The 13,816-nt window shown below is 44.2% G+C and overlaps 2 pseudogenes; both read left to right on the top strand.

Annotated features, from left to right (window-relative positions):
* The first annotated feature begins 1,512 nt into the window (after positions 1-1,512).
* Positions 1,513-13,331, top strand: LOC123153921 (disease resistance protein RGA2-like; annotated as a pseudogene).
* LOC123155179 (uncharacterized) lies at positions 5,110-5,248 on the top strand (annotated as a pseudogene).
* Positions 13,332-13,816: the final 485 nt, after the last annotated feature.

The raw sequence follows: 13,816 nt of genomic DNA, 5'->3' as shown, positions 1-13,816 counted from the left end.
GAGGCTTGGTATCATTATGCAGTTGGATCAATTGTTAACTTGGTTGCGATTATGATCGCATTTGTTGTTGCATTCAAATGTTTTACATAATTTTAATGTATGGTTTAATTAGATGCTCTTGAGAGCTATATGTTGTTCAATGAGAACTATGTATGTACTTTGGTTTGAATGTGATGATGAACTTCTATTAATTTGGTCACTTATCTATTCATGAGAGCTATATGTTGCCTTTAATTTTAAGGTCTTATAGCTTAAAATAATCAGTAAATGCGTGAAAAATAACAAATGAAGTCAGAAAGTGTTAAAAACTGATGATGTGGCTTTGAATGGAGCATTTTGAACACAGAAAAACTACGGAGTTGAAATAAATTCAAAAAAATGAAATCTCTTTGTAACAGACGAGTTTCCGTATGAAACCCTGATACTTCGAAAGAGATTGTCCGTTTTGTACACGAAGTGCATCCAGTTTTTGCCGTAACCCTCTCTACTTTCTTGCACATGCTATGTGGATGAAATGATGATACCATGCCAACTTTCAACCTTTTCAGAGTACATTTGAAATGTTTTTTAATTTCAGGGTCTTATAGCTCAAAATAATCAGTAAATGCATAAAAAATACCAAATGATGTCAGAAAGGGTTGAAAATTAATGATATGGCTTTGAATGGTGCATTTTGAACACAGAAAATCTATGAAGTTCAAATAAGTTCAAAAAAATGAGATCCCTTTGTAACAGACGAGTTTCCGTATGAAACCCTGATACTTCGAAAGAGATTGTTTGTTTTGTACACGAAGTGCATCCAGTTTTTGCCGTAACCCTCTCTAATTTCTTGCACATGCTATATGTGTGAAATGATGATACCATGCCAACTTTTAACCTTTTCAGAGTTCATTTAAAATGCTTTTCAATTTCAGGGTCTTATAACTCAAAATAATTAGTAAATGCATGAAAAATAACAAATGAAGTTAGAAAGGGTTGAAAATTGATGATGTGGCTTTGAATGGTGCATTTTAAACACGAAAAATCTATGGAGTTCAAATAAGTTCAAGAAAAGGAAATCCCTTTGTAACAGGCGAGTTCAGGGCGCTGTGGCTACTCGTCTACCAGGGTCCCAGCGGTGTCTTCCTCCACGGTGGCAAGGTGGTCTTCTACTCCTACTACGCCATTCTCGTAGCTCTCATGCTCTTTGGGTGCGGAGAGGCCTGGGCTGGCCTTTGGGTGAACCGACATCCGTGTGACCGGCGAGCCGCCGGGAAGACCGTCCTGTGGTGCTCCATCCTGCCCCTTGTCCTTGTCGCGGGCCTCGGAGGTTTTGCATCGGCCATCCCCAGATAGTTCCGGCCATTATACATTCTCTTGGTATTTATTATGTAGTATATTTTAAATTTTTGAGTTGTATTATTATGAATCAAATTTTTGAGTCTCTTTTAGATTTTGTTTCAAAAAAAATCCTGCTGGCATGTATACGTATTTGTGTGAATGAATTTTGTTTTGAGACCGCCGGATCTGCTGATGGAGGCCGCCGGTATTCGGTGGCTGGCGCAAGAGATCCTCTCACAGCCCCTGATCGGCAAGCCCCCTGATCCCTGGGTCCGCGAGGCCGGGCTTGCCGAAGAAGTCGAGGGGCTCAAGTCTGCAATCAAGGGAGTCCACGTGGTGGTCTCTGCTGTTGAGGGCAACGAGCCACTGGTTGAATCTCTTGCTGATCTCAAGGAGGTGCTCTATGATGCGGCCAACGTGGTCAACGACCTCGACTACTACCGGCTCAAACAGGGTAAGCCTGCTTACTGCCTGCAGATTACTTCAGTTGTGAGTCTCTCTTGCGAAATACAGTTAAATTAGATTTTATCTGAGCTGACAGCAGTCCTTCAGGTGGTGGTGTAGAAGTTCGTACGAGTTAGTGTTCTGCTGAAACGCTTCATGTACGGTGAAATTAGAATTTATCCGAGCTTCCTTCTTCAGTTAGTGGTGTAGAAATAGCCTATTCCGATGCCGTTGTGAAATCTAGTGTCAAATACGCTCTTATATTATGGGACTGAGTGAGTAGTTTTGTTCCTGTTTCGGTCTGTTTGTACGAGTTACTAGTGTTTTGTTGAAACTATTCATGTCCTGTTTAGTTTCCCCTACAAAAAGAAATTTAAAAAATACCGGTCTCTTGAAGCCTGCGAATGCTATTTGACTGAACCTATAACCTTTTGGCAAGGCTTAGTTTCTAAACGTGAATTAGGCAGGGAGTTTCTAAATGTGAAATCTAGTTTCTTTTTCATGTTTGGTACTAGCGTTTTGTTGAAACTATTCATGTCTTGTTTGGTTTCCCCTGCAAACACAAATTTTAAATATACCCGGTCATTTGAGGCCTGGGAATGATATATCACTGAACCTATAACCTTTTGGCAAGGCTTGGCTCCTAAATGTAAAAGAGGCAGCGAGTTTATGATTAATGGGAATACTTCTCTTATTTTCGCACAGTTACTTCGACGTCAATGGTCGATAGTGATATACGGACAATAACCAGCAGTCGTGGGAAGAGGCAAAACGCTCCAAGGCATGGGACCATTTTGTGGTTATAAGAGATGGTAATGGAAACCCTGTGAAGGCAGAATGTAAGTACTGTCAAACAGTAGTTCAGTGTAAGACTACAAACGGGACAGGAGTTTTGAGCAGGCATATAGAGAGTGTTGGTTGTAGGGCAAGTCAGCAACCGCAAGACCCTTCCTTGAGGTATGATTTACGACATATCAATATCTCTCTATTTTATCTTTTGGGATAAGTCTAATTAATTCATAAAGGCTAAAATTTACTCGTTTCTGCATCCCTTATTCTTGGTGTTCATTTATATAAACGATTTGCTTAAGAACCTTTTCTTTCTTAGTTTAGCATAGGCAATCCTACTGGAAATGCTTCGCCTGTTCCAGTTGGTAATTCATCCAGCAGAAAAAGAATGAGAGTTGATACTGAGCCAACACGGGTCATAACAGATAACACATACCTGTCGAACAAGGACGAATTTTCCAGCGGGTTACGACAAATAATTAGTCAATTGCAGGGCATCCAAACGGATATGAGAGGGGTTCTGGACATACTTGGGTTAGACTCTGCTACAACTTCAAACCACCGTCAGAGTACAACGCCAGATCCATGCCGAAGAACATCAAGTCTTATTCAAAGAAAAATGTATGGGAGAGCGGCAAAGAAGAAATTCATCATCAATTTGATAAGAGAACACAAATCAGCCGCTGGTGTCACTGTTGTGCCCATTGTAGGCATTGGAGCAGTTGGGAAGACAGCTCTCGCTCAACTTGTATACAATTATTCAGCAGTGGAAAATCAATTTGATCTCAGGATGTGGATTTGGGTGTCTAATATCTTTGATGACGTGAGACTCACAAAGGAGATGTTAGATTTTGTGTCCGAGGAAAGACATCAAGGGCTTTGCAGCTTTGCCAAGCTTCAGGAGGTCTTGAAGACTAAAATCAAATCAAAGAGGGTTCTACTTGTTTTAGATGATGTCTGGGATGATAGAAATGATAGCCGATGGGACCAACTATTGGCTCCTTTCATGTCTGAGAATTCAAATAACAATTTGATACTCATGACAACTGGAAAATCATCTATTGCAAAAAGTAGAGGAACTGTTAAACCAATTAAGTTAGGTGCATTGGAAAGACAGGATTTTTGGTTACTGTTTAAAGCATGTGCATTTGGTGATGAGAACTACAAAGAGGAAGAAAGTCTAAGTTATATCGGACAACAGATAGTACAAAAGCTAAAAGGAAACCCATTAGCGGCACAAACTGCAGGATCAATATTAAGAGATCATCTTAGCATTGAACATTGGACTAGAAATTTGAGGAATGAATATTGGAAATCCCCGCAACTCACTAGCGGCATCATGCCTGGTTTGAAGCTTTGCTATGACAGGATGCCCTTCCATTTACAACAATGCTTCTCCTATTGTTCTATATTCCCATACAATTACCAGTTTCCCGTTGAGGAGTTAATTCATATGTGGATTTCACAGGGATTTGTGAAGCGGGCCTCGGAGGTTTTGCATCGGCCATCCCCAGATAGTTCCGGCCATTATACATTTTCTTGGTATTTATTATGTAGTATATTTTAAGTTTTTGAGTCGTATTATTACGAATCAAATTTTTTAGTCTCTTTTAGATTTTGTTTCAAAAAAAATCCTGCTGGCATGTATACGTATTTGTGTGAATGAATTTTGTTTTGAGACCGCCGGATCTGCTGATGGAGGCCGCCGGTATTCGGTGGCTAGCGCAAGAGATCCTCTCACAGCCCCTGATCGGCAAGCCCCCTGATCCCTGGGTCCGTGTTAAACCATGCAATATTCAGGTTCAAGGGGCGCACCACGCACCGGTTTAGTTGAGTTAGGCTTCGGTCTAGGTTGGTTAGAGTATATGGTTGTAATCTCCTCATGTATATCTTATCTCTACTTTCCTTGTACCTCAAGATGTAATCTCAACAACCTTGTATGCTTATCAGGGATATGCCCCTGCCTATATTAACACGAAACCGTCGCCTCGAGAGAGGTACGACGTTCTCCGCTGTTTTACATGGTATACAGAGCCACCTCTATCCATCGGATCTAGCAAAACCCATCCAGCGCCAGCCATGTCGTCCTCCTCCAGCACCGTCCAGGCTTCCCTTGGGCAGGTTGCAGAAAAGCTCACCCGCACCAACTACGTCATGTGGCGTGCGCAGGTGACACCGCAGCTGAGAGGGGCTGGCCTCTTCGGCTACGCCGACGGCTCCATGCCGGAACCTGTCAAGATCCTCGTCACGAAGGACAAAGACGGGAAAGAAGAGCAGACACCGAACCCTCTCCATACGATTTGGTTCAAAGAAGGGCAGCAGGTACTTGGATACTTGCTCAATACTCTCACCAAAGAAGTCCTCGTGCAGGTTACCTCCATCGCCACGCCGCACGAGCTCTTGGCGGCTCTCGGCCACATGTTCTCATCGCAGTCCCGAGCCCGCGTCAACAACATCCGGGTTGCTCTCTTCATGGCGCAGAAGGGGAAGCAATCTGTTGCGGCCTACTTCGCCCAGATGAGAGCACTTGCCGATGAGCTCGCAGCCGCCGGAAAGCCCATCGATGACGATGAGCTTGTCTCCTACATCACCGCCGGCCTCGACATGGAGTACCAACCCCTCGTCTCCGCCAACGACGCGCGCACCGACGCCATCAGCATCGACGACCTCTACGCTCAGATGAGCAACTTTGATCAGCGCCTCGCCCTCTACAACAACAACTCGGGCGGGGGCTTCAAGTCATCTGCTAACGTGGTCTCTCGCGGCGGCGGTCGCGGTGGTGGCGGTTCACGCTATCGTGGAACTCCGCGCGGCAAGGGCAAGCCGCCATCTGGCGGAAACAGTGGCGGCGGCAACTCCTCTCGTGGTGGCGGCGGCGGCGGGCGGCCCTCCAACAACAACAATAGGGGCCGCCGTGGTGGCAGGCCTCGCGCCAACCCTGATGCGCCGCGATGCCAAATCTACGGCAAGTTGGCCACACCGCCCGCGACTGCTGGTATCGCTATGAAGATGATGGCGAATCCTCACAAGATGAGAAAGTTGCAGGTGCTGCTGATGGCTCCTACGGCATTGACACGAACTGGTATGTGGACAGTGGCGCAACTGACCACATCACCAGCAAGCTGGAAAAGGTGACAGTTCATGAAAAGTACCGTGGGCAAGACCAAGTTCACACTGCCAACGGAGAAGGTATGAGCATTAGCCACGTTGGTCATTCAGTGCTTAAAACCCCCCATAGAAATATTCGTCTAAGAAAAATCTTGCATGTCCCTAGTGCTTCGAAAAATCTCCTTTCAGTTCATCGCATTGCCATTGACAACCATGTATTCCTTGAGTTTCATCCGTCTTTCTTTTTGATCAAGGATCAGGTCACGAAGAAAATTCTGTATCGAGGTAGATGCGTTCGAGGGCTGTACCCATTGATTCCGGAGCTTAGGAGATTGAATAAACAAGCCTATGGTGTCACCAAAGTCTCTTCAACACGGTGGCATGATAGATTAGGGCATGCATCCTTTTCTTTAGTTGAACACTTGCTTAAAAAGAATAAGCTCACGTTTGTTGGTGAGCGAGATCGTGAAACAATTTGTGATTCATGTCAGTGTGCTAAAAGTCATCAATTACCCTACAAGCATCTCCACCAAACCTCTTGAGCTCATTTTTCCGATGTTTGGGGTCCTGCCCCAAAATCAGTTGGCAGACACACTTATTACGTAAGTTTTATCGATGACTATAGCAAGTACACATGGATCTATCTCATCAAAAAGAAATCTGATGTTTTTCAAGTTTTTCACAACTTTCAAGCACTAGTAGAAAGAAAGTTTGATTGCAAAATCCTAGCTCTCCAATCCGATTGGGGAGGGGAGTACCGCAACCTCAACTCCTTTTTTCAGCAAATTGGCATATCACACCACGTGTCATGCCCCCATGCTCACCAGCAAAACGTATCAGCTGAGCGCAAGCACAGGCATATAGTTGAAGTCGGCCTGGCCTTACTTGCTGCTGCCTCTATGCCTTTGAAATTATGGGACGAGGCCTTTCTCACCGCAGTCCACCTCATAAACATGTTGCCAAGTAGAGTCATCAACAATGAATCTCCAGTAGAACGTATCCTTCATACAAAACCAGATTACACATCTCTACGAGTATTTGGATGTGCGTGTTGGCCAAATCTTCACCCATACAACAACCGCAAACTCATGTTCAGATCAAAACAGCGTGTTTTCTTGGGCTATATTCCACAACATAAGGGTGTCAAGTGTCTTGATGTATTCACTGGACGTGTCTATATTTCCCGTGACGTTGTGTTTGATGAAAGTGTTTTCCCTTTTGCACAACTTCATCCAAACGCCGGAGCCCTTCTTCAAAAGGAGATTCTTGTTCTACCTTCACATCTCACCGGGCGTGACAATGGGGATGTTTTAGACACTGATGATCCATTGTTGACTAATCCTCTTACTAATGATGGTCTTGAGTCTTGTGATGCAACAGAAAAAAATTGTGCAGAAAATGGTGAAGAAATCAGCCCAAATTATCATTTTATGCTTCCTGGACAAAACAGCAGCAGCATCAAAGCAGATCTCCCTCGGGATCCAGGCGCATCAGCCTCGGGATCGCTCCTGCGCCTGTCTGCCGCCCTGGCCCCCGCGGGAACCGTGCCCTCCGCGCCAGGCCGATCTGCCTCGAGCCCCGCGTCGCCACACGCTACCAGCGGCTCGGTGGACCGCCCGGTGGCCGCTCCGCGCCAACCCACCAGCGCCACGCGGCGCCAACTCCAGCCGCCCGCGCCTGGTTCCGCGCCCGGCCCCGCATCTGGCCCCGCACCTGGTCGGTTTGGCCCCGACACGCGATGCTACGTGCGGCGCCCATCACGGCTGGATACGGGCGCTGACTCCGGTGTGGATCACGCTGCAGTCCCCGTCCCACCGGTGCAATCATTGCACCATCATGCGCCCCCAGCTGGATCGGGATCCTCTGCGGCGACTTCTTCTTCAGCTCCACGTGCGCCGGCCACAGAAGATCCGGTCTGCATGTCCTCGCCCTGCGAGCCTGCAGCCGCTCCTGGCGATGGATCTTCTGCGGATCCTTCTTCACCACCTCCCACTTGGCTTCAGAGGGGAGTAACTCAACCCAAAAATTACAAGTCTTTAGCAAAGTTTGGACTTGCTTGTGTTTCACATGAACCAGATATCCCACACTCTATTGCAGAAGCTCTAGGCAATCCAAAGTGGCAGAAGGCTATGGAGGATGAATACATGGCGGTCCACAAAAACAAAACTTGGCACTTAGTTCCAGCACGTCAAGGCAAAGGTAAAAATGTTATAGATTGTAAATGGGTCTTCATAATTAAAAAGAACTGTGATGGCACCATAGATCGTTATAAGGCTAGACTAGTTGCAAAAGGTTTTAAACAAAGATACGGTCTAGATTATGAGGATACTTTTAGTCCTGTAGTAAAGGCTGCTACTATTCGTCTCGTTTTGTCTATTGCCGTATCCAGAGGATGGAGTCTACGCCAGCTAGATGTTCAGAACGCGTTTCTTCATGGTGTTCTGGAAGAGGAAGTGTTCATGAAACAACCTCCTGGGTTTGAAAACAGACAAAAACCCCTCCACATATGCAAGCTTGACAAGGCTCTATATGGATTAAAACAAGCTCCTAGAGCATGTTATTCTCGGTTGAGTTCAAAGCTTCAAGGACTTGGGTTTGCTCCGTCCAAGTCTGACACCTCACTGTTTATTTTCAACAAGTCAAATACATCTATATTTGTACTCATATATGTTCATGACATTATTGTCACAAGCTCATCTGATGAAGCTATTTCAGCACTGCTCAAGGATTTGAACTTTGAGTTTTCTCTTAAGGATCTAGGAGGCTTGCACTACTTCCTTGGCATTGAAGTAAAAAGAAGTGGGGATGAGCTTCACTTGTCTCAAGAAAAATATGCCATTGATCTTGTAACAAGAGCAGGGTTGCAAGGCTGCAAGGCAGCTCCAACACCTCTATCCAGCTCTGAGAAACTATCCTTAACAGAAGGGAAACTCTTGAATCAAGAGGACATCACCAGGTACAGAAGTATGGTTGGTGCACTGCAATATTTAACTCTGACTAGGCCTGATATTTCCTTTGCTGTGAACAAAGTATGTCAGTTCCTTCATGCACCCACTATAGTACATCTGACAGCTGCAAAACGCATACTTAGATATGTCAAGAACACTTCCAGTGTCGGACTCACCTTGACCAAGTCACCATCAACACTTGTAAGTGCCTTTTCTGACTCTGATTGGGCAGGTTGCCTTGATGACAGACGCTCAACAGGTGGTTTTGCAGTGTTCTTTGGTCCAAATTTAATCTCATGGTGTGCTAAGAAACAAGCTACTGTGTCTAGATCCAGCACAGAAGCAGAATACAAAGCACTAGCAAATGCTACTGCAGAAATTATTTGGGTTCAGTCATTATTGAAGGAGCTTGGAATACATAGTAAACAGGCTCCATGCTTATGGTGTGACAATTTGAGTGCCACCGATCTTTCTGCTAACCCAATATTTCATGCAAGAACAAAACATATCGAAATAGATTTTCACTTTGTTAGAGAAAGAGTTGCAGACAAAAAGCTGGATATTCGGTTCATTCGGTCTCAAGATCAAGTTGCAGATGGCTTCACTAAAGCTTTGCCTACCAGAGGTTTTGAAGAATTTAAGCGTAATCTCAACTTGTCCAAGTTGTGATTATGGGAGGGTGTTAAACCATGCAATATTCAGGTCCAAGGGGCGCACCACGCACCGGTTTAGTTGAGATAGGCTTCGGTCTAGGTTGGTTAGAGTATATGGTTGTAATCTCCTCATGTATATCTTATCTCTACTTTCCTTGTACCTCAAGATTAATCTCAACAACCTTGTATGCTTATCAGGGATATGCCCCTGCCTATATTAACACGAAACCGTCGCCTTGAAAGAGGTACGACGTTCTCCGCTGTTTTACAGTCTGCGAGGCCTTATTCTTGGTGTTCATTTATATAAACGATTTGCTTAAGAACCTTTTCTTTCTTATTTTAGCATAGGCAATGCTACTGGAAATCCTTCGCCTGTTCCAGTAGGTAATTCATCCAGCAGAAAAAGAATGAGAGTTGATACTGAGCCGACACATGTCATAACAGATAACACATACCTGTCGAACAAGGACGAATTTTCCAGCGGGTTACGACAAATAATTAGTCAATTGCAGGGCATCCAAACGGATATGAGAGGGGCTCTGGACATACTTGGGTTAGACTCTAATACAACTTCAAACCACCGTCAGAGTACAACGCCAGATCCATGCCGAAGAACATCAAGTCTTGTTCAAAGAAAAATGTATGGGAGAGCGGCAAAGAAGAAATTCATCATCAATTTGATAAGAGAACACAAATCAGCCGCTGGTGTCACTGTTGTGCCCATTGTAGGCATTGGAGCAGTTGGGAAGACAGCTCTCGCTCAACTTGTATACAATTATTCAGCAGTGGAAAATCAATTTGATCTCAGGATGTGGATTTGGGTGTCTAATATCTTTGATGACGTGAGACTCACAAAGGAGATGTTAGATTTTGTGTCCGAGGAAAGACATCAAGGGCTTTGCAGCTTTGCCAAGCTTCAGGAGGTCTTGAAGACTAAAATCAAATCAAAGAGGGTTCTACTTGTTTTAGATGATGTCTGGGATGATAGAAATGATAGCCGATGGGACCAACTATTGGCTCCTTTCATGTCTGAGAATTCAAATAACAATTTGATACTCATGACAACTGGAAAATCATCTATTGCAAAAAGTAGAGGAACTGTTAAACCAATTAAGTTAGGTGCATTGGAAAGACAGGATTTTTGGTTACTGTTTAAAGTATGTGCATTTGGTGATGAGAACTACAAAGAGGAAGAAAGTCTAAGTGACATCGGACAACAAATAGTGCAAAAGCTAAAAGGAAACCCATTAGCGGCACAAACTGCAGGATCAATATTAAGAGATCATCTTAGCATTGAACATTGGACTAGAAATTTGAGGAATGAATATTGGAAATCCCCGCAACTCACTAGCGGCATCATGCCTGGTTTGAAGCTTTGCTATGACAGGATGCCCTTCCATTTACAACAATGCTTCTCCTATTGTTCTATATTCCCATACAATTATCAGTTTCCCGCTGAGGAGTTAATTCATATGTGGATTTCACAGGGATTTGTGAAGCGTGATCGTTCAAGTGAGAGTTTGGAGGACATAGGGCGGTCCTATCTAACTGACTTGGTAAACCTGGGTTTCTTTGAACAGGTTGAAGAAATTGAAGAAGTCGTCTCTTTGGGTACAAAAACATCCTATGCAATTAGTGGCCTTATGCATGATTTTGCGAGGGTTATTTCAAGAACAGAGTGTGCAACAATAGATGGTATATATTGCAATGAAATATTGCCAACTGTACATCATTTGTCAATACTAACAGATTCTGTATATCTTATGGATGATCAGACCGACAACATATCTCGTAGTGAGAAGTTTGAAGAAAAAATACGAATTGCATGTACATCAGTGAAAACCTTGAGGACATTGGTGTTAATTGGGCAGTATGACTCTTTCTTCTTCAAAGTCTTCAAAGAAGTATTCCAAAAGGAACATCATTTGCGAGTGCTTCATTTGTCTGCAACATCCGCTGATTCTCATTCCTTCATATGTAGTTGGGTAAATCATACACATCTCCGGTATCTAAAACTTGAGGGCGTTCATGTTGAGCTGGGTTCACCGTCTCAAGTTAAGAGCAAGTTTTCCCATCAAATATTAGATGGTTGGCTTACCTCTTTGCAGACAATTCATCTAGAGAACTGTGGACAGGGATGGATACTTCCATGTCTGGAAAGGTTTCCGTTTCTTACAAGGTTGAAGTTGATCATTATGCAGAAGTAAGAGAAGTATCAGTTCCGTCATTGGAGGAGCTAGTTTTGGTAGAGATGCCAGAGTTGGAGAATTGTGTCTGCACTTCTCTGGGAGATATGAACTCTAGTTTAAGGGTACTGGAGATCCGAGGTTGCCCTGGACTTAAGATGTTTAATTTGCTTGAGAAACATTATATCTTCAAAATGGAGAAGAATGCATGGTTGCCCAGTCTTACAAAATTCATAATCTGCGATTGTCCTCACTTGCAAGTATTGGCCCCTCTTCGGCCTTCAGCCACATTTTCTGAATTTTTAATCAGCAGAGTTTCAACGTTTCTCACGATGGACGGATTTTCCATGGAAACATTCGAAATTAGGCCAAATAGTCTTTTGGGTGAGTTTTCTGGTGAGATGAGACTTGATCAAAAAATCTTGGTATTCCATAATCCGAGGGACCTCAAACACTTGGAAATAAAAGGCTGCCAGAATCTGACATCTATTTCCCTAATAAGTTCTTTTCAGTTTGTATTTTTAGAGAGCTTGAGAATAGAAAACTGCTGAAAACTCTTCTCTTCAAACATTGTTTCAGCGCACACATATGAAGCCATGATAGCTGTAGATTATAATGCCCTCCCATATCTTGAAAGTCTCAGTATTGTTTCATGTGGAATAACGGGGAAATGGCTATCTCTGATGCTTCGACATGCGCCGGCAATGAAGGAATTGGTGATAGAGGACTGCCCAGAGTTGACACAGTTGCGGACTGAAGGGGGAGGAAACAGTAAGTCAAATCTTATCGCAGGCTCGGCAGATTCATCGTCAGGATATCTAAATGATTTGTCAGCAAGCTCAACTCAAGATGGATTGTGGTGCATTCCATTAAATATCACCTCCTCTCTCAAAAAGTTAACTATTTATAATTGCCCTCATCTAATATTTGAGGGGGGCAGGAAAGGCTTCACTGGATTTACCTCCCTTGAGTTTCTAAGAATTGAGGAATGCCCTGTACTGCTGCTCTCGTCTTTGGTGCATGGAAGATTGCTCCTCCCGCAATTACTAGAAGAAATCGAAATCGGTGATTATTACCAGGAAACCCTGCAGCCCTGCTTTCTGAATAACCATACCAGCCTAAAAAAATTAGCAGTGCGTTGTAGCCAAAGTTTGAATTCTCTAATGCTGCACTCCTGCACGTCCTTGGAAGTTTTGACAATTACAGCATGCGGATCGCTCAGCACATTACACGGCATGGGATCTCTTGGAACCCTCAGGTCTTTAGCATTATATAGGAACTCAAGTTTAGAATTTCTACAGCCTGAATCCTTCAGGATGCTGGAAGATTTGAACATTACAAGCTGTAATTCGCTCGTCGCACTAGAGGGCTTGCGGTCCCTTGTGAACCTCAGGCATTTGACAGTCTTCAGTCAACCTGCCTGGGCTGTTACAACGTTTGGAGAGAGTTATGAGCTAACAGATAGAATTTTCCCTAGACTGGAAAGTCTTACTATCAGTGAATTGTCTCGCCTTACCACGTCATTCTGCAAGGGCCTCACCAGCCTCCAACGCCTACAACTAAAGTTTTTGGAAGAGGCGAGGCTCACAGATGAGCAAGAGACAGCACTTCTGCTCCACAGGTCCTTGCAAGATCTCCATTTTTTCTATTGTGCCCATCTCGTATATCTTCCTACGGGGCTGCACAGACTTCCTACCCTCAAGACATTGAAGATCGAATGTTGTGGCCGCATCTCACGGCTGCAGAAGGAGGGTCTCCCACCCTCGCTGGAAGAGCTGGAGATCATATATTGCAGCAAAAAGCTGTCAAAACAATGCAGATTGCTAGAAACAAGCAAGCTAAATGTCAAAGTTGATGACCGCCCGCCATGGACCAGGAGCTAATTCCATGATGGATTGCTGCGAGGGACGTCTAATACGGCATAGACAGGAAGAGACTGTGTTTCTTGTGTGTCTTAGTGTTTTGGTCTGTTTGGCGAAAGGAGAGGGCTCGCGTCCTGGCCAATAAAATCACGCCAATTCTGCGAGTCGTCCATCAGCTTAAGGGTGATGCTGGGTTCTGGTTCAGGAAGCTTTAGGTCCCCTTGTGTTGGCCATTTTTTTCAATGTAGTTTGTGCATGGCTTCCTGGTCGTCCCTACTCGTTGCTGCTGAACGAAGGGAGTAAATCAATGTGATCTCTATGGCTCTGTCCACTAAATTGTGCTGTAATTAATCAATGCGTTCTTTTCCCTGAATTGTGTTGTAATTATATTCAGCGAAAAAAGAGTGGGGAGGCATGGCTTTTGCTATTGTTCAAATGAATGTACTTTCCTACATATCTCTGCCGTTAGAAAGAGAACCTGCAAAGTACGTACCTTGTAGGAACGC

The sequence above is a fragment of the Triticum aestivum genome, chromosome 7A (genome assembly GCF_018294505.1).
Source record: "Triticum aestivum cultivar Chinese Spring chromosome 7A, IWGSC CS RefSeq v2.1, whole genome shotgun sequence".
Classification (NCBI taxonomy): Eukaryota; Viridiplantae; Streptophyta; class Magnoliopsida; order Poales; family Poaceae; genus Triticum; species Triticum aestivum.
The sequence above is the reverse complement of the archived record's forward strand: the minus strand, read 5'-3'. Positions and strand labels throughout refer to the sequence as shown.